Below are 25081 nucleotides of genomic sequence, written 5' to 3' on the forward strand. Positions count from 1 at the left end.
GTAGACCAGCTAACTCATTGTGCCCAGTGGTATACCCCTGTAAACAATGCCAACCTTAGGTAAGCATGTTTGCCCATAGCTTAGCCTTTTCAAAACTGGCCAATCATGGAAAAGTGCGGGAAATCAGCCCTACTTAAACCCAAGAGGTGGGAATACATCTCATAACTGGTTGTAGCTTTGCTTACAGGCACTATGGCAGTAAGGGGAGAAGGAGTGCACTTCCAGGTGCAGCACTGGTGCATCTAGGAGTCCAAGGTCATGGCAGGACTCCTAGTTAAGGACCATGCACAGAGACTGCTGCAGGACAGTACCAGGCTCCCAATATAAGGCAGAGGCCTGGGACCATCCCACCCACGACCTCACCAGTGCCACTGGCATACCCCAAACTGGTAAGCAGGTCAGGCACCACTATGCCGACCTGAAGCAGTGGAAGGGGGACCTCTTGGAAGAGTGGCTCCAAGAGGCTAGAGCATCAGGGGATGTTCTAGACATGTGTAAGTATCACCCCAGTATGTGTGTAATAATTGCCAGCTCAGGTATATCATGGATAGGTATGGCTAAATATTCCTCTTATGTCCCCAACAGCTGCAACAGAGCAGGCCGCGAACCAGGAGGCCCACATCACCTGCCTGGCACAGTTACAATGTGAGGCAGGTCAGTAATACTCATGCTTTTACTGTCATATGAAATAAAAATAAAAGTAGTAGTAAAGTAATTGCTAGTATAAAACCTGTATTGTTCAAGCCAATTACTGCATGCACTAGGGAATATGGCAGGAAGAGACACATATTGTTTGTATGGCAATAAAAGTATAAAATCCTGACAAAACAGGTCTAACTGCTGGACTGCATGTGTATATTCTGGTATCATATGGTAATGTAGATTTGCAATTATGTAATATTACTGCAGTATTAAGCACTGTTACCCACACCATGCACCATAAGTTAAATGTGTAGGAATGCCTGTATATGACAGGTGTAATCCCCAGAGGACATTTAGTACAACTGAGAGACACAGACAGTAAACAGGGAAAATGCAGACAACAAAAACTGAATAGCACATGCAACTGAGATGTGAACTGCTGTTTTTGAGCACACAAAGCCACGGTTCGAATCCTGCCAGTGGCAGTAGTCTGCATACAGAATCATACCCCACAATTGTACATATATGTCCAGAATGTCTATTAAAGTGGCCCATATCCATATCTATTGCCTATCAACCTGTCCCCCTGGGAAATCAGTGGGATGATCCAAGACGTATAGGCAGCAGACAGGAAATACAATCGATTGACACACATCTATGACAACAAACCTGGCACACTAGCAACTCCCCAATACCTTATGTGACTAAGAAGCCACGTATGTCCCATTTACACCCCAACTTGTTAAGCTGTGGCCAGAGTGTGTACAGTAACAGAGTGAGATGTATGTGCATAATAGTAATGTAGAAACTGGTACTGTGTGTAGGAACATTCAGGTAGTGCTAATAAGCATTCCTCCCACAGGTCTGTCGATACCAACACTGTGCCCAGAAATACAAGAATGATATGCAGTTGCATTGAATAAGAGGTATTACACATCCCTGTCACCCACACTGTCCTACAACATATAACTGTCTAGGAAATCTGTATAAGAGTGTTGTTATACAAGGTCAGAATGCATAAGCACAGGAGATTAATAAGACAGAAAGCAGATTGGAGATATACAGCAATATCTATCTATCTATATATATATATATATATATATATATATATATATATATATATATATGTCTATAGCAGACACAGCTGTGATGGACAGTGTTTAAGTTGTAGCAGACACAGCCATGATCTGAATCCTGGGAGTGGAATTAGACTGCATATAGATTCAGACCCCACAACTGTACACATGAGACCAGAATGTCCAGTACATGTGCCCATATCTGCTGCCTGTCCCCCTGGTAAGTCTGTGGGGAGATGATCCAAGATGTGTAGCCAGCAAACAGGAAATACAAGTGATTGTCTACCATCATTAGAACACACCTGTCACTGTAGCAACCCCTGAAACAGTTAGGAGAGTAATATTTCAAGTATGTCCTATCTACACTCCCATGTTGTCAAGCTGTGACCAGAGTGTGTACAGTAACAGAGTGAGATGTATGTGCGTAATACTAATGTGTAATCTGGGACTTTGTGTAGCAACAGTCAGGTAGTGCTAACAAACATTGCTCCCACAGGTACATTGGATATGAACATGGTGCTGAGAAATACAGACCAATATAACTTGTACTGTTACTATCCACCCTGGTATTGTAAGGGGATTGTGAGTGTTGCAGTTACTCTGAATAATAAAGTATCAATGGTCACTGTCACCCACACTGTGCTACATATAACTGTGTAGGAAAGCATGTATATGCGTGTGTCAGGTCACTAAAGGTGGAAGAGGGCAATATTCTAGATATGTCCAGGCACACCAGCATGTGGTCAACACATGGCCAGAGTCTGTGCAGAAAGAGCTAGATAGTATAGTGCAAAACATCAACCTGGAATCCGAGTGTATATGTACAAACAGTTAGTCAGTGTTAACAAACATTCCCTCCACAGGTATACCAGGTAAGAGGTGTATACTGCAGGTAAAATCGGTTCATGTGTAATGATGATGACAGCCATATCACTATCCAAAATAAGGCAATAGGGTAGTGTAGTAAGACTTGTAAAGTAGAGATAACAGCACTGACTAGGAAAGTAATGTGGACTACAGGAATATACTACTTGTTAATTGACATCTTTCTCTCCCCCCGCCTTATCTCCAACAATAATCAACATACCCACCCCAAATGGTATGTACTGACTTTGATAATGTCCAGTTGTTTGATAAATATTTTAATGACTCTCATGCATGTGCCATATTGAATTATTCCAACATTGTTGGCATGGTGCCACCTGCATGCTGTTCTTATTACCACTGTGGTCCCATATATGCATGTGTTTTGTTTGCTATGCAACTCTTCCATATCTCGTGTCTGGGCTAATGGGAATATCTATGCATGCTATTATACCTAACCCTGGAATGTGTTGACTATTATTAACCCATATATGATGATGTAATCTAAACACTATAGCACGCTTGGGAAGGCTGGTCCCAGCAGACCCACCTGTCCCACCTCAGCTGTCCGAGGCACTGGGCACCAGCATGTCTAGGGCCCAACCCCAGACCTCCCTGTCCATTGGTCCTGCACCACCTTCGGGTGGAACCGCCTCAGGGGATGGGCCTTGCCCCCCCCGAGAGTGGGTGTGAACAGGCACCTGTCACCTGTTGCCAGGTCGGGGTCGTGGTGTGTAGAGCGATCAACGAGCAGTTTGGTGATCTTCTATGCCAGCTCAAGGGCCGCATGTCACAATTGGAGAGTCAGCCTGGCTCTACGGCTCAGCCCCCAGCACAGCCACCTTTGGGGCTGTGAAGGTGCAGTAGTGACTGCCCATGGGTGGGGACCTCAGTCCCACTGTTACCACTAAGGGGCTTGTGGGCTTTTCATATCCCAACAACCCTCTCCATCAAGGTGTTTAGCCCCCACATGTGTCATATACCGCACCTGTGTGCGTCTTGTGTGTCTTGTATTTTAACCTACCCAACCCACCTCCCCAAATATACCTACTACCCCTCCTCAACATCCCATTCTCACCTAAAAAAAAAGGGCAATCTGTTCCCACAAAAAATTTCACCCCATACATAGCTGTCCATTTTGCACACATGTCCACTGGACACATGTAATCCAGTCTAATTGGCATTACAGTTTATTATTGTTGTCCTCACCCCTCTCCCAGGGGTTTGAGAGTCCAAATCTACCTCCAAATTCAGTGTATATGCACAGCTGTTCTGTAGAAGAAATGGGCAGCTTTGGACATTCCCTACACCCTTCCTGCACATCTCTAGCTATTTTCCCTACTGTCTTTTCCTCTTTTTGCCCCTTTTTCACCACTTTCCTATCAGCCCTTTTTTCTTTTCTTTTAAAGAAATTAGCATGAGAGTAAGCGGGAGTAAGCACTTTTAAGCAGCAGTAGGTGGGTCTAAGCCTGTTTGTGCGGGGGTAAGCACTGCCTACACAGATTAAGCAATTTAGAAGCTAACTGAGTATAAGAAACTGTAACCAGACGTTAGCAGTGCTTATCTCTGCACAAACCCGCTTACAACTGCTTTAAAGTGCCTTAATCATTCTGTATCCAACGGCCTGTGTTCTGCCCAGCAACAAAATAAACAGCCTCTGCAAGGCTCAAACCCAGGACCTTGCACATTACTGACAAAGTGATTTATCACAAAACCATGCCAGATACACATAAATCTGAGATTTTCAGAAACATGTCATCCAGCCCAGTCATGCAACAGTACAGAGAATGTATACCAACATTTAGATGTATGTGTGTGTGTAAATATATTAATATCTAAACAGATACAACATATCTATATATGTAGACATATATATATATATATATATATATATATATATATATATATATATATATATATATATACATATATATATATATATATATATATATATATATATATATATAGATATATATATATATATATATATATATATATATATATATATATATATATGAACATATATATATGAACATATATACATGCAAATGCCAACATTGACATATATATATGTCTACAACTATATGTCTACATATACACAGCAAGTTACATATATGTACGCAGATATATATCTATGTAGGTATATACAGACATAGTTATTTATATGTAAGCAGATATACATATATATCTATATATAGGTATATATGGCCATGCATTTGTAGACAGCAATGTTAGATTAACAAAAACAAATATGTCCACATGCACCGTTAATTGGGTTGAGAGGCCCCAAACAATATATGTCTTGTACGAATAGGCATAACCCCCCACAGCCAAACACGTCCGCCCTGCAACACATTACCAAATGTTGCAGATCCCATAACCAGGACATGACATGACATGAGCACAAGATGTTAACAGTACTACATCCCACCTGTATGATGTCAGGCTGGTATTGGTAACATATCATGCATGCGGTACAGTCTGCCTTCCATAGGAAATGTAAAATGTGGAAGCTATCAACATCCCCAGGATACATATACACAGACACATATATGCAGATACAAATATACACGCACACACACACACACACACACACACACATATATATATATATATATATATATATATATATATATATATATATATATATATATATATATATATATAATTATATATATATCGATATACATGTGACTACACATACACACGCAGAGATATGTGCAGTAAGATACATGTGTAGAAAGTGCACACAATATGGAACAGCCACTATGCCTACAGTTAACACCTGAACAACTGGACACTGTATGGGCCACCCATACAAATGACAATTGTTGCCTGCAACATATACCCACAGAGCGGTCATAGGAGAAAACACCACACACAGGTTTGCAGAAATGGAAAACATTTATGTGTGTAATTACAGTTCTATATGCCATCTCATATAGCTGTTCAGACACTGACATCCATATCAACAGAGTAATGCAACTGTGAAACAGTTATACTAATACAGTAGTTTGGAAAGGTTCACAACTGTTGCTGTGCAGGCGAGGCCCTCCAAATTGTACAATAGTGAAACAGACCTGGCCACGGGATACCACACAATCAACAGTAAGTGATGTAGGTTTATAGTCCAGCAGCCTCTATCTACACTCTGTACACAATCACTAGGTGGTAAAGACGTCAATTGACCAAATTTGATGTAACTGTTAAATAACAAGGCATAAATGACACCATCACAGGCACACTGGCAAACAGAACAGTCTGTATGGCAGGAGGCAGTAGGCCTGCAGTAACCCACTTTATGTAAGTAATGTCAAGATAGGTGAAATGTATGGTACTGTACATCCAGATACCTTAGGGCAGCTCACCCCTGATATCCCTACATTGTGTAACAGCCTAGGTTATGTATGGTGCATCCCCCCCTAGACTCAATAATACAGGGCCATATACAACTGTTACATACACTGGCCTCTGGAGTGCATATGGGCACATGTGTATTGTGTAGGTGAAACCCACACATATATGGCCCCAGCACCACCATATGTGTGGGGATACAACAGCAATGGACTGCTGGCAGGAATGGCAGCATGGTATATGTATATGTGCATATGTATCACTATCTGTATATGTGTAGGCATATAATGCTCTGTATATGTATATATCTGGGTGTGTATATGCATATCTATGTACATATACACACCCATCTATATATGTTGATATGTACATGTGTAATTATCTATACAGATATCTGGATATCAGATGTACATATATATTCACCATATGTCCTGAACATGGGGTGTAGCCCTACCTCAGCCCCTATAGTCCCAACTACATAGTGCAAGGTGATGTCAGGTATGTATAGCAGGTATATTAGTAGACTATTGCTACTGCAATAGGGACAGTCTTCACAGACATGCTGTGTGTGGGAGGTCATATCTGCTTTTCACATGTGTACCATTGGCTACTGACAGACATCCTAAGGACATCATAGTACAGTACTGCTGCAAGCACAAAATGCTCCTGTAGACTACAACAGAGATATTGGCCAATAGATGTGGACATTCTGCCACACTCTGTACAGTCCAGAGGTATACACAGAACCCCTTAATGCAGAACATGTGGACCAAGCCTAACAATATGGATGTAGATGGGCATAACACATACTGGCTGGTATACATTCACCCCCGTAGGTTATGCATTCACACACCCCTATCAATCCTGACACATAACAACTGCTTTGCCTTGGCCACATACTATCCACTAGATATTGACATACATCTGTACAGCATCCCACCGCTCTGTCTGACATACATGACTGTTAAGTTAGGCCCGGCAGCAGTACATCTGGCAAGTATCTAGACATGACATCTCACTGGGTGAGTACACTAAGCTGCAAGGCATGTAAAAAAGCACTGTGCAGGCTACAGGCAGACTGACTCAACAATGGCCTACATCTCCTATGGGGGAATGCACATGTACCTGCATATATAGTAGGTTCTACAGGCATGTCACAGCACAGAGTAAGATACACCTGTGTGAAAGTGCCTAACCACAACCAATATGAACACAGCCACATACGGTAAGCTAGCACTGTATTACAGTGTATGGACTATCTGTCCAACACCATCCTCATATGTGCCACTCACACACTAACCCTACATATACTGGGCCACGAGACAGTGTGGCCTGATACCTATCTGTGGTATGGGGCATGTATGTATGGCCCTACAAACATGTAAGCCAATACGGTAACATACAGTGGAGCAGCATGTAACATCGGATAGGATGGGACCTAGAACAATGACATTTACCACAGTCTGTACACAGGCCAAGGTACATATTAACAATACACACACAGTCGATATTCACCATAAGTACACAGACCTCAGTACTGTACAAACAACCACAGAATGTCCAGGTTTTGCCATCAAATATAACCCCTACTGTACATAACATGTGAAGCAGTCTGATATCTCACTGGCTTGTTATCAGATATGATGTCACTAATTATGGTGTACAGCACATATGCACCTCTTAATGCATGACATATGTACAAAGGTTGACAGAGTTGTGGCTGGAAGCACATACGCAGGGCCAATATTGACATGTTGCTATGATAACATCATGCATTTACTGTTGCAACAGGGTTTGTCGCAACATATATCATATGAGGGATATGAAGTCAGTAACTGTCACGGCTTTCACCATCTACAGACTGCAATCCTCACACTACCTTCTGCAGTTCATAGATACATGCTCTGTGGGTGACACATGAAACCAAAGGCACCACACTCTGCCCAGTCTGCAGATGACCCTACATATGGGGAGTCCTCATAAACATAGAACTGACATGGCAGGTATTAATACATGTAGGAAAGCCATATCCACACACACCCTGTTAAACCAACATTACTCTGAATGCAGCATAGCAGCACTTACAGTCTGTAGTCAGGTCAGGCACATCTCCCACCTGTGTGTTGGCCTGCTTCCACAGTGTATGTTGTCAGAGGTAAATCCCCAATCCATCTGAGATGCTGTTTGCCAAACAATAGATTGGGTTCCTGCTCACAGTGAATGAAAAGGCCCAGCACCGACATGATGCTCCTAGATATTGGAGTGTGTTTCCATGTAATTGGCTATGGGAATGTTACCACAGCTGTTCCACATGCAATCAGCTAGGGGATGGCTGCAATTCATGCAGAGGCCATTAGCTGATCATGAGCATTACCTAAAATACACATGCTACTGCCTAAGCAAAGCAGGTGTAGGCCTCCACATCCACCAGTGAAAGAGGCAGACAGAGGCCAAGACAAGTCAGGAAGGGGAGGGACAGTAAAATTTAAGCATATTTGTGTCACACACCTACCAGCATGGGGTATCAAACCCCTGATGACTATGTAGTGCTATCACAGTTCTATGCAGTTATTGGATGTGCCACATAGATTACCTGTTGTAGAGCCCTCAGAACATATATGTGATGGTGAGTGACATCTGCAACAGGGATATGGTAGCTATACGGTAGATGAAGTACACGTGCCTGTCCGCATGAACAGGTGCCAGTGTCAACACAGCCACACTCTCACAGGGACACACACACTGACACACTTGGCAGAGCCAGGAGTACAACTCATCATTAGTGAGATTACCACAACCCATTACTGTGCAGGTATCACATGCACCAGATGGGTCATACTGAGGTTATATGGGCAAAGGGTATGGGGAGGTATCTGACATCAGACAGCATGCTTCAGTATGACAATGGGGGTTGTAGTGAGTGTGGATGTGATCATACACATCCTACAACACACACACAAACAGGGTGCCAGTACTGACATGCATGTGTGCATTTCTACATGGGTGTGTGGTGGTCGACTGTGCGAGATGGCTATACAAGGCTAGGTGATGTGTATACCTTGGCATCAGGTCACATGACAATGATCTGCATTGTGGCTCAGGGCTGTTTTCTGCATTTGCCCACACAGGTGGGTATTGTATTCCCCATCCAGTCACCTGTGTGACTTTTGTGCGTGGCCAGTGTTGTGCATTGCTTGCTATGTATGTGTTCCTTAGTCCATGACATGGATGGTGTCTGGGATGTGCACACCTCCCAGTGACATATGGAACTGTACCTGGGGTGTCTGGCCCATGTTGTGTACACAGGTTATCTTCAGATGTGCCAGTCTTGGCCACCTGTGGCAGGAACTGGTAATGGACAGCAGGTTTACCCTGCACCTATATTGAAAGCATTCCAATGGCATTCCCTGTTGTCAGTGGCATCTGTCCATACAGAACATGTTTTCAGGCATGGTATGTCCTTTGTGGGTCACATGTGATGGCACTACAGGTGTTGCATGTGTCCAGTGGGGAACATGGGGAAGGTGCACTGTCTGCATGTACATATCTATTGGACAGATGTACTGGGTGCCATGCCCTCTGTAGCCCACTGCAATCACTCCATAGTTACTATCAATGGCCAATACGCAGTGTACTACCCACATATTGGCTGTTGCCTAGGCATGTGTGTGTGTGTGTGTGTGTGTGTGTGTGTGTGTGTGTGTGTGTGTGTGTGTGTGTGTATGAGACATGGGTTGAGTGTGTGCTCTGGGTAATACTGGGGTTGCTAACTGTGATTACCTGGCCTTGATGTCACATGCATAGGTATGGATTTGCACCCCACCCTCTCGGCTATTTCACATCTGTTATTCCTGTAGTGATATATACTAGGGCCACCATATAAGAAATTTGCAAAACCCACTCCACATTGGGCCCAGGTGTCACACACTCACACCCACCTCCACACAGGATATGAGTTACAAATACGCACACACAGTTGTCATGTCTAGGAGTAGAACCCCATCCTAACTAGTTTATTACACTACAGCACTACACAGTTACAGTGCATGCCAAGGAGATTACTGGAGTACTCCTTCCCCAAAGGTGTATATCACATTGGATGACATCAGCAGGATTGCCAAAGTAGAATATTCGAATTGCAGTGTGGCAAGGCTAAAATGTATTGCTCCCTACACAGACAGTGACACACACACAAAACATTCAGAACCGACATGTGTGGGTATAGAACCCCTAACAGGGGGTCTATATCACACTACAGCATTGAGCTGTTATAGGACACACCACAGGGATTACAAGAGTGCTTCTTCCTCAAAGGTGTATTTCACAATAAATGATATCAGCAGGATTGCCAAAGTAGGACATTTGAACTGTACTGAGTGTCACTAGCCTAAAATGCATTGCTCCCTACACAGACATTGAAACATATCAGCAGGATTGCCAAAATAGGACATTTAAACTGTACTGAGTGTCACTAGCCTAAAATGCATTGCTCCCTACACAGACATTGAAACATACACAAAAAATCCACAACCAGCATGTGTAGGTATGGAACCCCTAACAGTGATCTATATCACACTACAGCAGGGAGCTGTTATAGGATGCACCACAGGGATTACTGGAAAACTCCTTCCCCAAAGGTGCATTTCACAGTGAATGACATCAGCAGGATTGCCAAAGTAGGGCATTTGAAATGTACTGAGTGTGACTAGCCTAAAATACATTGCTCGCCATACAGACACTGAAACACACACAAAACATCCAGAACTGCCATGGGTGAGAATAGATCCCTACCAAAGTTCTATATCATCCTACAGCAGTATGCAGTTATGGCACACTCTACAGTGATTACTGGGCTACAACCTTCCCAGAGGTGTATTTCTAGGTGGATGATATCAGCAGCCTTGCCAAAGTTGAGCATTTGAATTCTAGGGAGTGTGACTACCCTAAAAAGCATTCCTCTCTACACAAAGAGAATCAGACAGTCACTCTCACAAACACACTTGCCAAGTCTGGGATTAGAGCACCTACCTAACTAATGTATCACACTACAGCAGTACACAGCTACAGCACATGCTACAGAGATCACAGAGCTACAGCTGTCCCAGAGGTGTACTTCTAGGTGGATGACATCAGCAACCTTACCAAAGTAGTGCATTTGAATTGTAGGGAGTGTGACTACCCTAAAAAGCATTGCTTTCTACACAGACAGGCACACACTTGCCAAGTCTGGGATAAGAACACCTATCTAACTAATGTACCACACTACAGCAGTATGCAGTTATAGGACACGCTACAGAGATTACTCTGCTACAACCTTCCCAGAGGTGTACTTCTAGGTGGATGGCATCAGCAGCCTTAACAAAGTAGTGCATTTGAATTGTAGGTATCCTAAAAAGCATTGCTCTCTACACAGACAGACACATGAACACTTGGCAAGTCTGGGATTAGAACACCTACCTAACTAATATGTCACACTACAGCAGTGCACAGTTATAGGACACGCTACAAAGATTACTGAATTACAGTAATCCCTAAGATGTATTTCACAGTGGATGACCTCAGTAGGATTGTTATAGTAGGGCTAAGGGGAGGGCAGTGTGTGTGCATGGGCCATAACCCATTCATCTAGAGGTTGACACACCACATGCGGGCACACACAGGGTCATATTTCACAGGTATGTGTATACAGATGCTAGATGACACCTTCCTAGTACAGTCATGTTGCACAGCTAGCATGTGCACCACATAGTCTGTACTGCTGACAGATACCGGTAGCTGGTATCTACAGTGAGTGACATCTGAACCTCATGTGGTTGTGGGCCTTTGGTTGTGTGCTGGGTGGGACAGGCCTGGGTGGCTCTTTGTCACAGTCACCCTCTTCCACACATCTATGTACATCTATCTTTGGCTTATTATAGTGTGTTGTCCTTAGATATATGTCTGTATTTCTGTCCACTGTGTGTGCAAAGCATGTGTGTTGCATACTAAGGAGTGTCTGCACTAACATCTGCAACTGCCAGTTATGTCTGTTCCACTGGTGTTTGCAGACAGGGCCTTCATGTGTTTGTGTGTGAGCATGCCCAGTATGACCTTTCAGTGTGCTGTTGACTGACATTGCCTTCATTTCTCTAAGTGTGTAAGCATGCCCAGTATGGCAGTCTGTATTGAATGTGTGGATCGAGTCCAGGTAGTTTGTACTGCAGTGCTGACCTTTGTGTTGTACACCTACAGGTAGCATGCTGTCTCTGCAGGGTATCCGTCGATCATTTGGCATTGACTGTTACTACATTTCTGTATAGGATGGGTGAGGCACACCTGACTATTTCTACAATTCTACACAGGATTGGGGGGGCACACCTGACTGTTACTACATTTCTACATAGGATGTGGGGGCACACCTGACTGTTACTACATTTCTACATAGAAGAGGGGCACACCTGACTATTTCTACAATTCTACACAGGATCGGGGGGCACACCTGACTGTTACTGCATTTCTCCATAGGATGGGGGGCACACCTGGCTATTTCTAAATTTCTACCCAGGACTGGGGGGTACACCTGACTGTTACTAAATGTCTATGCAGGATGGGGGAGACCTGACACTTGTACACATTTGCTAGGACAGTACTGGTATGTCAGGTACTCCATTTCATTCTGTAGTCTTACCTATTATGCTGACTATAGGCATACCAGTGTACTACAGATCTTAGCTTTTAATTACCTACATATTAGTTTCTGACTTCCTACCCTTCAGAACTGACATCCCACTGCATGACCTGCTGTAGTGTGTCTGTGTAGGCCTGGGGGGGAGGTTACCCATAGGCCTCATTCAGAGGCCATTGCACAGCCTTTGTTTGTGTTTGTCTACACCTGTCCTACTGGCTGTGGCTGTTGTTGGGTATGTGAACCCCCCCGACTGGCATGTGTGAGTCAATTACCTTGTGGGTTTCCCACTATTGAGGGTGGTGCTGCAGGGTTGCCTATGTCGGATGCACATAGTACACTGCCTACACATGGTTAAGCACAGGTAGTGTAATGTTTGGCATCCCTTTTACTGTATGTGAGAGTCGGAGTGAGGTGCTATTCCCTGGGTCCCTCCTGTGTCAGTGTATGTGCTATGCATTGCCACTTTGCCAAGGCCAGGGCATACTGGGCATGCCTCCTTCTGCCTACTGGGGTAGGCTCAGGTTGTTCCTCCTCTGAGTCACTCTGTGCCTATGCAGGCCTTGGCAATGGTGGGGGCTGTGTGGCCCTGCCCTGTGCTGTTCCTGCTGCAGCTGTTTCCGCAGAATCATATTGTGTAGCATGGCACATACAAGGACAATTTGGGTACATGTAGCTGGTGAGTACTGCAAGGCTCCACCGGATATGTCCAGGCACCGGAACCATGACTTGAGCATCCTGAACACATGCTCTACTATAATTCTGGTCTGTGCATGTGCCTCATTATGGAGTTCTTGTTCAGGTGTGTGTGCATTTCAGATGTGTGTCATCAGCCACGGGTCCAGTGCATATCCAGCATTCCCCACTAGGTGACCATCAGGGATGTCCCCACTGGTAAATCTCTGGTACAGCTGCATCAGATGCCAGATGTGGGAATCGTGATAGCTTCCAGGGCAGCCATCACACATATTCATTATTATGCCCTAGGCATCGCACATGACCTGGCAGTTGATGGAGGGGAAGCCCTTGTGGTTAATGTAGACTCTACCCTGCAAACTAGGTGGTGCTTTGATGCATACGTGTGTGCAGTCTATAGCACCCACTGTCTCAGGGTATTTTGCTATTTGGTGGAATGGTTGCATATTGCTGGCGAATGCCTCACTGGTGTTAGGGAAATATACGTGCTCACCGACATGTGCTGACATGGCATCCAGGAACTGGTGGAGTACCCTGGATGCTGATGCCTGTAAAATCCCCATCATGTCCCCAGTTGGCCTTTGGAAGGTACTTGTAGCTAGTATTCGTAGGCCTACACATACCTTGGTATCCACTGGGATGGGTTCCCCTCTGTTAGTTCTGTGTGTGAGATCTGGCCGGCACAGCTCAACAATTTACTGTAGGAGGTCCCTGTCCACCCTATAGCGCTTCACTATCTCCAGCTCATGTAGCCTCTGGTAGGTTACCCTGGGTCTGTACTCTCTTCTCTGTCTCCTCACTGTGGGTTGGTCGACAGCATTCACATCCTCACCATCCTCAGCCTCTTCCACAAGTTGTTGTATAATAGCTATTGCAGCCCCTATCATTTTGCTGTTGCAAGTGTTAAAAGTTCCCTGGTTGTTTACACTGGTGGTGTAGAGTGTGGGAAAAACCAGAGGGGAAGGAGTTTGCATAGTTTATAGTATTGTTCTGGGCTGGGCTCATCTGCTGCCTGTGTAATTGGCTGATTCTGATGCTTTTCACCTGCCAACTAAGCTAGATCTCCTTGATTACCTTCCTACTGCTGTTTTCCCTTCCCATCGCCTTCCTGTTTAAGCCCAGGTGCACGCCGTGCAAACAGAGTGCTCAAATGTGCACAGTGCTGGTATTTCCTGGTTTAACTTCTTTTTTCTTCCTGTAAAACCCGGTGTGCAGCGTGCACACCCACTTAGGCTTTGTAAAGAGTGCTAGGCAGGTTTAGACACACCCCCTAGCTTAGCTGTGCTAAGCTAGGAGCAAACCCGAGCCACAGGGCTCCAATCCACTTACAGTATGCCTGACACACACCCCGATGATGTCACCTAACTCGTATGCTTGCACCAATCTATTCCTACTGTTACACTGTTGGGACCTGACTCACATGTTGGGGAAAACTGGGATTCACTATCCTTCCCCTCATTTGCATGGGATTGCCTGCTAATGCATAGTTACAAGTCTCACACTGAGCCTCCCACCTTAGCAACCAGTACTCACTGGCCATGTTGTCTTCTGCCTACCATTGACTCACATAGCAGAATACTGATTTTATTTAGAATGCTTAATTTAGGTTAATTTTATTTTCCCCGATCCCATTTGTGTGCCGCTGCCCTACACTTAAACAGCCAAGATCAGCTAAGAAAAACTAAAAGGTGATTTTTGTATTTTTTTTTTTACTGTTTGCAATGCCAATGGCCTTATACTTGGCCATTGGCATGCTTACTACATGATACACAGCCTTTATTTGGAGCTGTCACAGCTCCGTTTTGGATTTTTCAGACATGTACTTGGTTACTAACTGAGTACATTTCTGCAGATAGCACTAGTCCTGCACGGATTGTTGCAAGCTTCCTGGATTGCAAAATCACCTCAATTGCATGTATTTCTCCTGCAAATGGGGTGATTTGCATACAAGGGCTTAGTCCATGCAGGAGTAGTGCAGGAGCGCTTGTGCATGCCCCTGCAGGCTGTTCGTGGATTGCAAGGCAGACATATTGCCTCCTTGAGCTCCTTACTGATCTTGCATGCCATGCAAGCTATAGAAAATCCGGGGGTTGATTGAATACAAAGAAATGTTGTGGCAAATAAAATTAAATGCCAGAGTCTTCTCTGGTCTAAATAATTATATATCTATTGCCAGTGTATTACATTTAAAATCATATATGTTGTAGAGTAAGAATCAATTTTTGTATTAAACATTTATGGTTTTTAAACAGATAAGCTAGGGATGTGCCAGTTTTAAAGAGTGGTTAATTATGTAATTGTTTTATTGGTTTTAATTGAGATATATATATATATATATATATATATATATATATATATATATATATATATATATATATATATATATATATATATATATATATATATAGTGTATATTACATTATCAAACTGTTAAAAGTTCAAACATTATATGGATGACACCATATAATCTAACTTTTAAAAGTCCAAATGTTTCAACGGAGATCTCCGTACAGTGCGGAATGGAAAGATTTCCCTTTCCTATACTGTAGTGCGATCTCAGAGTTGGTATATTTAAAGAGCAGGGTGTGTGGGGGAGCCCCCTGTTTAAAATGGTCAGGTAGGTTTTTTCTGTTGTTAATTTTTTTTTAGCTTCGACCACATGACATTCGAACTTTGAAAAATTCGATAACGTAATATAAACCTATATATATATATATATATATATATATATATATATATATATATATATATATATATATATATTGCTTAAGTTGGTAATGTAATGGATTCTGAGGAAGTCTTTGGCTATATTCCGACAAAAGTTCTTAATCCTTGAATGAATATACATTTGGAGAACTTGTGTACCCTGTTTTTCAGTGTTTGGTCTATTTGTTTTGCAGTTTATTGTTTCATCACTGATGCTGGCTACTATGAGGCCTTTAAAGAGCAGGTTATGTTTAACCAGGTCAAAGGCTGTGGTGAGGTTAATAAGTACTGCTTCAGTGAGATAACCTCTGTCCATATTAATCAAAATATCATCAATAAGATGGCTGTCATTGTACTTCTTCTTACCTAGAAACCATGCTGATATCTACACAGGATAGAACATTTTTGAATATAGAAGTGCATCTGTTATGTAAACTAGTTTATCCAGGATTTTTGTTAAGGCTGGGAAACTAGAGATGGACTTGAAGTCAGATGAAAATACAGGCCTGGGAATTTTAGACAGAGATTTTATCAATGTAGCTTTCCAAACAGTTGGCATGATGTTTAGTTTTAAAGGCAGACTGAATATGTGGTATAAGGACATTAGGAGGTGTCCTTTGCAGAGAGACAGAAAGTAGAGCTATTAGTTGTCTGCTTCACTGGGGGCATTATATGGGATTGTGTCCAAATGTTAAGTTATTCATTTTCCTTATTTCTTAATCTATCACAAGTAAAAGGACGGAATGAAATCTGAAAGGGGGTTTCTAGACGTTGATGGAGATGCATAGCAAGTCATTGCAGTCAAATGGGTCATTGCTTGTTAAAAGTGTATTTGGAAAGTCAAGAATCGAGTTTTTATGTTAACTGGTAGTGACTCGGGCTTGCTGTCCTGGCCTAACTGCAGCAGTAAAGAATAAATACTGGATAGCCCACACTTCCAACATGCTGCCTACTTAGCCTAGTGAATAACCAAATACAGCACAGTAAGAAGTAGATTACAATATGTGTGAACTTACTGCTGTTGAACAAGAAAATACATTTACAAGAAGGCATTTAATTTGCAATGGTAGATAGAATTTTTAAACTGAAAAAAGTGATCTGTGCTGACATAATACATGAGGGTTCATAACAGATTTCATTTAAGTAGCATTTGTACAACAGATTTACTTCAACAAATATCTCTTATGATTGACAGCTCAGAATTCTTGCATAACAGACCACTTGCCTGTATATAAAGAAATTGTTAGACTTTCATAAGGCAAACTTAACTAAATGAAATAAAGCGTAATAAATAAAATTAATTTCATTCTTTTATCAAGTTCCCTTCTACTGACACTAAGATCAAGTGATTGACATCACATGCCAAGTTATTAACTGATCGTTAGTAATACATATCTTTTTTGTTGTGTAAGAGCATCTATATAGGCATAAAGCTGTTGCAAAATTAAATATATGAAATAATTGTTGCTATAATTTTTTCAATCAATTTACACTTAGCATGCTTATTATGATAGTTTGTTAAGACTTTGTAAACATATTTGTTTATAGGTTCATATGTTCACAGGATGATACTAGGCTATTGGCCCAGAGGCCCTTATAAGCCTAGCCAAAAATTTTGCCCTTGTTGCCACAAAGACAGCACCTGTTTCCCCTGTCCAGCAGGGACACGGGTGAGAAACAAGGGGTGTATTTTCTGTTTCCCCTCTTGTCATTCAGGTTCCTCTTAAAGAGGGCTAGAAAGGTACTCTGATTGACATGGAGAGAGAGTCTATTCCATAGATGGGGAGTCTTTGGGACACAAATTATCCCGCCAACAAGTTCTATTAATGTCTCAGACCAGGTTGAAGCCTTGCGTGTGGGTTGCGTGAGTGGAGTTTGACTTACAGATATGCAGCAACTCCATCAAGGCTGGTCTGAGATAGCCTTGTTTGCCAGACACAGGTCACCTCTGAGCAGTCTGTAAGAGACTGAGTAGAGGGAACCTATCTGTATAGGATATATGTTTGATACCCTGGACATTCTTGGTCAGGAACCTCTTATAGTTTACCTATATTTACACATTTTACAAATCAGAATTACATTATATAGGCCTGATAATAGCTTTGTACTCTCTACTGAAATGCTAAGCATCTAAATATTTCTGTCCTTAAAGATCATGTCTAAAGGTGTGAAATGACCATTGGGTTTTGTATATAAAAGTGTTCTCATGCACATTGCTGGATCATGGCCAAATGGGGCCCTAGGCAGGGTAATAGATTGGGGCCCAACAGAGCAGCCCTTCCTGCAGCGACCCCCTACAGCAGCCCCCTCCCCAGCCATTCCAGTGTTCCATTACTTGGTTATTTCTCCCCAGTTACCATAAACACTGTTCAAATCTGTCAGTGTGCATACTGTTTTCTCATTTACTTCTACAATGATTACAGATATTGAAATAAAATAGCACAAACATTGATAGCCATTTATCAAACAAACAAACAATACAGTCTCACAATGAAAGCAGACTTAGCAGGAGCAGTAAACTTCTCTTCCCTTGAAATTCACATTCATTGAAACGGCATTAAAACCCATATTCAAAGAAAATGCATCTGGCCAGTGGAGGATTAAGTTTACCTTTGGGCTATTTTCAAACCACAGGCTACTTGCACGCATTTTAGGGCCATGCAAACATGTATGTGCTATTTGATTCACCTTCCTGATTCTATTAAATTATATTCCTTGTATAATACAGCAGCACTTCTTAGAATGTGTTTTAAATTTGTAGTTTTGAACATTCTTCCTGTAAGCAATGAAACAAAATGTATGAACCAATAATGACAAAACTACCCATTTCAGAAAATTTCAACCATAAAAGGCAACTCAGACTTGTGTCAATATGATCCACCAACATCTGTCAGTAAACACAATCTCTGCAGATGTAAAAGTCATCCAAATATTTCCACATTAAAGAGATCTGTAACTAATGAAGAGGTTGCTGCTAGCAGACAACTTTACATTTCAATGTTTCATCTACAAATTCAGTGCCTGCTGCCTTTGAAGAATTGATTGCCTATGTTACATTAAAAAAAATGATAAGCTGCCAATATTGGAATAGGGAATGAGTGACAAATTGACAACAAGTTCACAGCTACTAGGCATCTCATACAAAGGAGGACACCCTCAGGAGTGTAGAACCCCTGTCCCCCTTAAAATGCACCAAACAATCAGCAATCAAAAGGGCACAGCAATATCAACACTCCATCTACATATACAATTTGTGTCCATTAATACAACATATTTGTGAAAAACAGTATATAGATCAAGAAACTTTGATCTGTCTAGAAAAAGAAGCCTCTGAGGAAGTGTAAAAATATAAACAGTAAAACCTAGAGATTTTTGAAAAGTATAAAAAATAAATATGGACATGGGAAAGAAAGATTTGATATGCTCCAATATTTATGCAAAGGTAAAAGCCAAATTAATCAATATAAAGAAGGCAGCTCCAAAGATATTTGAAGAGAAATACAGGCTAAGGCATCCAGATATGGAAATTTTACAATTAAAAAAATAATATCACAAAGAGGAAATGTAGAAAAGAAGATTAGTAATGCAGAAGTTAAAAAAAATAGAAGTTGAAGTAATGGAGTGCCTGGGAAGTGAAGGATTTGATGTAGAAGGTCTAATACAGGTTACACCACAGCATGATGGAACAAGTCCCAAATGTAAGGAGAAACAGGAAGATCAGGAGACATCTGAAGAAGAAATATGGACATCAGAAAGAAAAAGAGATTTAATATAGTGTAATATCTGTGCAAAGGAGAAAGTAAAACTAATCAATACAAAAAGAACAACACCAAAGATATTTGAAGCGAAATACAGGCAAAATAATCTGGTCATGGAAAACTTTACAATACAAAAAATAAGAAGACAAAGAGGAAAAGCAGAAAAGGAGATTAGTAATGAAGAAGTTAAATAAATAGAAACTGAGGTTGTGAAATACCTGTAAAGTAAATGATTCAGTGTAGAAAATCTAATTCAGAAAGCATCACAACAGGATAGAGCAATGGGCAACCAGTGGAATGGGAAGCAATTGGTCAGGTGCCATATGAAAATATTCTGCAGCCTTCAACAGGAAGCCTGTATAAACGTTCACTTGAAGCTGGATAGCAAGGGAAGGAACAGGAAACTGTGGAAACTCTGATGCAGTCAATGTTTAGGTGTGATAGGCCAGTGAGTTCCCATATGGCAGAGCAACGGATGGCACAGGATGAAACTGAAGAGAAAGTGCCACAGGAAGATGGTATAGAACTTCCTGTAGATTGCCTGCAGGAAATGGAAAACAAAAAAAATGTGCCCTCAGTTTAGAAGAAAATGAGCTGAGAGAAGAGTTGTTTGATTTAATATAGATAGACATATTAGGATCAATGAAAGAAATAGACTGCAGGAGGTCAATAAAACCCAAAAAGTCAGAAGTTTGATAAAACAAATGAACACAGCAGATATGACTGTTCATAGAGATCCATGCAATATAACAGAAGTAAACAGGATATATTACTGTGCAATTAAATTAATAACTGATAAAGTTCTACCACAAGAACACAGGGTAGTGAGGGAAAGGAAGGGGAGAAATCGAATGCCATCATGGAAGTATTGAATTGAGAAAACTATAAATCAATAAAGGCAAGAAGTGTCACTGTTAGAAGAGTATCAAAGTGGGAACAGATCAACAAAAATACTTAGAAAGACAGATGTGATAGCAGCAATGCTCAGTATTAGAACAGATCAGGATCTATCATGCACTATCGTAAATAACAAACTAAATATCTCAGCACAGGTGGAAAAACTTAGAAGATACGCAGATAAACATAAAGGAATAGTACAAAATAAGCAGTTTATTGATGACCCAAAAATGTTTTATAGAAAATGGGGAAACAAGGTAAAAGGAATTGAAAGACCACCCAAAAAAGAAGAAATAGATATATTTTGAAGAAGTATTTATGAAGATCCTGGGGAACAAAACAAAGATGCTGAATGGATAGAAGAAGAAAAAGAGGTTTAAATGTACAAGATATGAAATGGGATGAAATAACAACCAGAGAGATTGAAATAAAGTTAAGAAAAGCCTCTAACTGGAAAACCCAGGTCTAGATGCAGTACCAAACTTCTGGTTAAAAGTATTAACATCTTTGCACAAAGATTTAGCCATGAGCAAGAACTACTTATATGTGCATCCTGAACAGACACCAGCCTGGCTAACAACAGTAAAAACAATGCTCCTACTTAAGAGTGAACCTGTGAGCTACCCTAAAAATTATAGACCAATAACTTGCCTTCTGATGACATATAAGCTATAAACGGGAATTTATGCCGACAGAGTTTATAGTCATTTAGAATAAAACTCAATTATGGCAGTAGAACAAAAGGGCAATAAAAGAATGTTGTATGGAACAAAGGATCATTTGTTGCTAAATAAAGTCATAGTGGGAACTATAAAAAGGTGAAGAATATAAGTATGGTATGGCTTGACTACAAAAAAGCATTTGATAGTATCCCATATTATTAGGCAACCTGGTATATTATCAGGGCCCATGGGTGAGGTGTTCTTAGCTTTATGAAAGGGATAACAGAATGTTTTTCATAGCAATTAAAGGGAGTGGCAGGGATTCTGGAATCTATGCAATAGCTATAACTGTGGGTGGAGTATAATTTGACTAAATTTTTCAGCTAAGATAGTTATTTCCTTTGGGTCAAAGTGTGCAGTATTATTGTAGACTAGCTCTCACCATTGATGGGTGTTAATTCTTAACTTCCTGACATTATTAGAAAAAGATGCATGGTTATTTTTAGTTTTAGTGACTATTTTAAGCTTGTACTCACTGTCAAGGATCAAATGGTTTTCTTAAGCTCTTTACTAGTTTGCTTAAGTGAACTCTTAAGGCATGTTGAATGAGACCTCTTATAAGCTTCTTTCTCTTTTAATATAAAATGGATACGGTTGTTCCACCATAGGGGTTTGTTTTAAATGTCTCATTATATTTGATGTGAATAGGGACTGCTTTAATAATATAACTATTGAAGTGGGTGTAGAAGTCAGAGGCATAGGCAGCAGCTTTACTAGTGAGATCCACTATAGGAGGATTAGAGTGGAATTTATATAGGTCATCAAGTAACTGATGTTTTGCTTTTGACAAGTCCATAAAAGTCCATGGATGTAGTTAAAAGAGAAGCACCAGCAGTTTTAAAGGAAAAGGTCATTAATGTATGGTCTATTTTAACAAGGCAGGATGATGCATATAGAGATGTGCAAGAAGTGGCCATATTTTTGAGCAGATCAAGGATATTAGACCCTCCAGTATGATTGTTAACTATTTGTAAAAGAGAGTATTTACAATGTCAAGATATTGTTGGGCATGCTGATCACTGGCAGTGGAGGTCAAGACAGTTTATTGATGGATAATTGAAGTTCTCCAGTAGAAAGGTGTTGAGTTTAATGGGGATTTAAGCTAATGTGCTACGATAGCTGTCATGCTCAGAAGGCACTGCACAGGGTGTTAAAGCTAGCTATGAAGTAGTAGTAATTCTTATTTATGTCGATTTGGACATCTAGGAGGTCAAATATGGTGTCTCAAGGAATCTTTTATGAGGCAGTGATATCTTTGTGTGTGATTTTGTGATTATCTGTCTTAGTGAAACAGGGTTGGCCACCATTAATCCATTTGCCATACCAAGTCCAGAATGGCCTCTCCTTCTGTATTCCTATTGCATCAACTATGCAGACACAGACAGTCCTCATATCCTGTGTTTTAATTTCTCCAAGTCTTTTGGGTTTCTAATACCATGACGGGAATGGACCCCATTCCTAACTCAAAGTACGATTAAAGTTCATGAAATCAGTATTGTTTCACTCTGTGTTGCTAGCCAAAAGTGCTCTTCACAGCACCCGCAATGTGCCTAGTAATGCCTCCTTCTGCAATTCATACAGTGTTACATGATTTGGTAACATATCTAAATACAATTGTAAATTCTTTTTTATAAGACCAGTTGCTCCTACTACTATTGGAACTGTCTGGGTATCTTTCTTCCACATGGCTCTTGTTTCTGCCTGCAGGTCAAGGTATTTTATGACTTTGTGTCTCTCTGTATGCAAGACACTGTAGTCACTAGGTGTGGTGATTTCAGTGATCAATGCTACTTTTGTCTTCTTTTCTTGGATCACTATATCCAGTTTTCTAGCATCTATCTTTTGAACTGTTGGTATTGGGTGATCCCATGTGATATGAACTTGGTCATTTTCTATGATTCCTTGTGGATCATGTTTCCACTGTTTTTCAGCCACTTCAATACCATAATGTTTGCACAATCTCCAGTGTAACAGTCTTGCCACATTATTATGCCTTTCAGTATACAGTCGCTCTGCCATTAGTGTGTTGCAAGAAGGTGTGTGACTGTTTCCAATTCGGTTTTACAAAACCTACATATGTCTGCTTCTCCCACATGTTCAATGGACTTTGTAAACCAATGTGTAGGTAGCCCACTATCTTGAGCTGCCAATATTAACCTTTCATTTTGTGATGTGAATTCACCTCTCCTTAACCATTCCTGCATTCGTTCTTGATCAACATGAGGCTCTTCCAGACATTTTCTATACTTGCAACTATATTTATGTTTTTTCCACATTTCTTGCCTTCTCATCTGATCCTTCACCTTATATTCTTTCTTTTGTTTTTTAGCACATTCAGTTGCTGCCTGGTTTTTATCTACTTCTGGTATAATTTCCATTCCTGCTTGACTTCGACATGCTTCATCTAAATTAAGCAGTGATGTCATCTTAGATTTATTCTCCTCATGTTTCAAAACTTTCACTGCATTTGGATCTTGTGAGGTCAGTAGATATGTGTGGAGTTCCACTATTGCAGATCTATACATGTAATCAATTTCAAGGAGGCCCATCCCTCCTTCAGAACTGGGAATATATAATCTTGGTATACACTGATTTTTATAAATCATTTGGTGAGCATGAAGCACCCTTCTTGTTGTAATATCCAATCTATTCAACACTTTTTGGGGCTAGTCAATCACTCCAAAACTATAAGTTAGGACAGTAAGAGCAAATTGATTTATGGCTTGGATCGTATTCCTAGATGCCAATGCTGTTTTCAGGATTAATTTAAGTCTTTTAAAGTACTGCTTACTGAGCTTTATTCACATTTGTTCATGTTTTATTGCTGATCCTTCATCAATTCCCAAGTATTTATACACTCCCTCTTGCTCAAGTTCTTTTACATCACAATCATGTCCCAAACTGATGTTTTCCTGGTGCTGCAGTTTTCCTTTTTTAACGGTTTTTGCACATTTATCAAGACCAAATGACATTCCAATGTCATCTGAAAAAGTTTTGACAACCTGCAGCTGTGCTTTCATCTGATGACCTACAGAGTTTTAAATCATCGGCAAAGAGAAGATGAGAAGTCATTAGACTTTGTTGTTTTGTAGAAGCCAAATTGTAGCCATGGCCTAAGCTGAAGTAAACAGCTTAATGGATTAATGGCAAGGCAGAATAGCAATGCTGACAAAGAGTCACCCTGGAATATCACCTTTTGGATTTTTATCCCTGGGATAATAATCGTTCTTTATCATGGTTTAATTACAAAGTGGTCTGCCACTGTTTCATTGTTACTGTACTGTAGTCAATCAGGGGTTATCTTATACACTTTTAAGCACTCTTTTATCCATGAATGTGGGATACTAAGCCATACCAAGTCCAGAAAGGCCTCTACTTCTGTATTCCTATTGCATCAACTATGCAGACACAGATAGTCCTCATATCCTGTTCTGTGTGTCCCCATATGATAATTCAGGTCTTCCATTATCATCACCAACTCATGTTGTTCTTTTTCTCATTATCACAACACCCCTGTGGAGAATACACTGAGATTATGAATACTGCACTATCTTTACCTTGGACTCTGATTGCACTCAGTCTATCAATAATTCTGATGACATCCCTCATTGTCTTCAGAATGCTATCTCTTACCCCATTTCCCATATTAATTATATTGTATTTTCCCCCTGAGTAGTTGACTCTGGTTCCCATGCTGAGTGG

The sequence above is a fragment of the Protopterus annectens genome, chromosome 6.part0 (assembly GCF_019279795.1).
Source record: "Protopterus annectens isolate FY-2018-M chromosome 6.part0, PAN1.0, whole genome shotgun sequence".
NCBI lineage: Eukaryota > Metazoa > Chordata > Ceratodontiformes > Protopteridae > Protopterus > Protopterus annectens.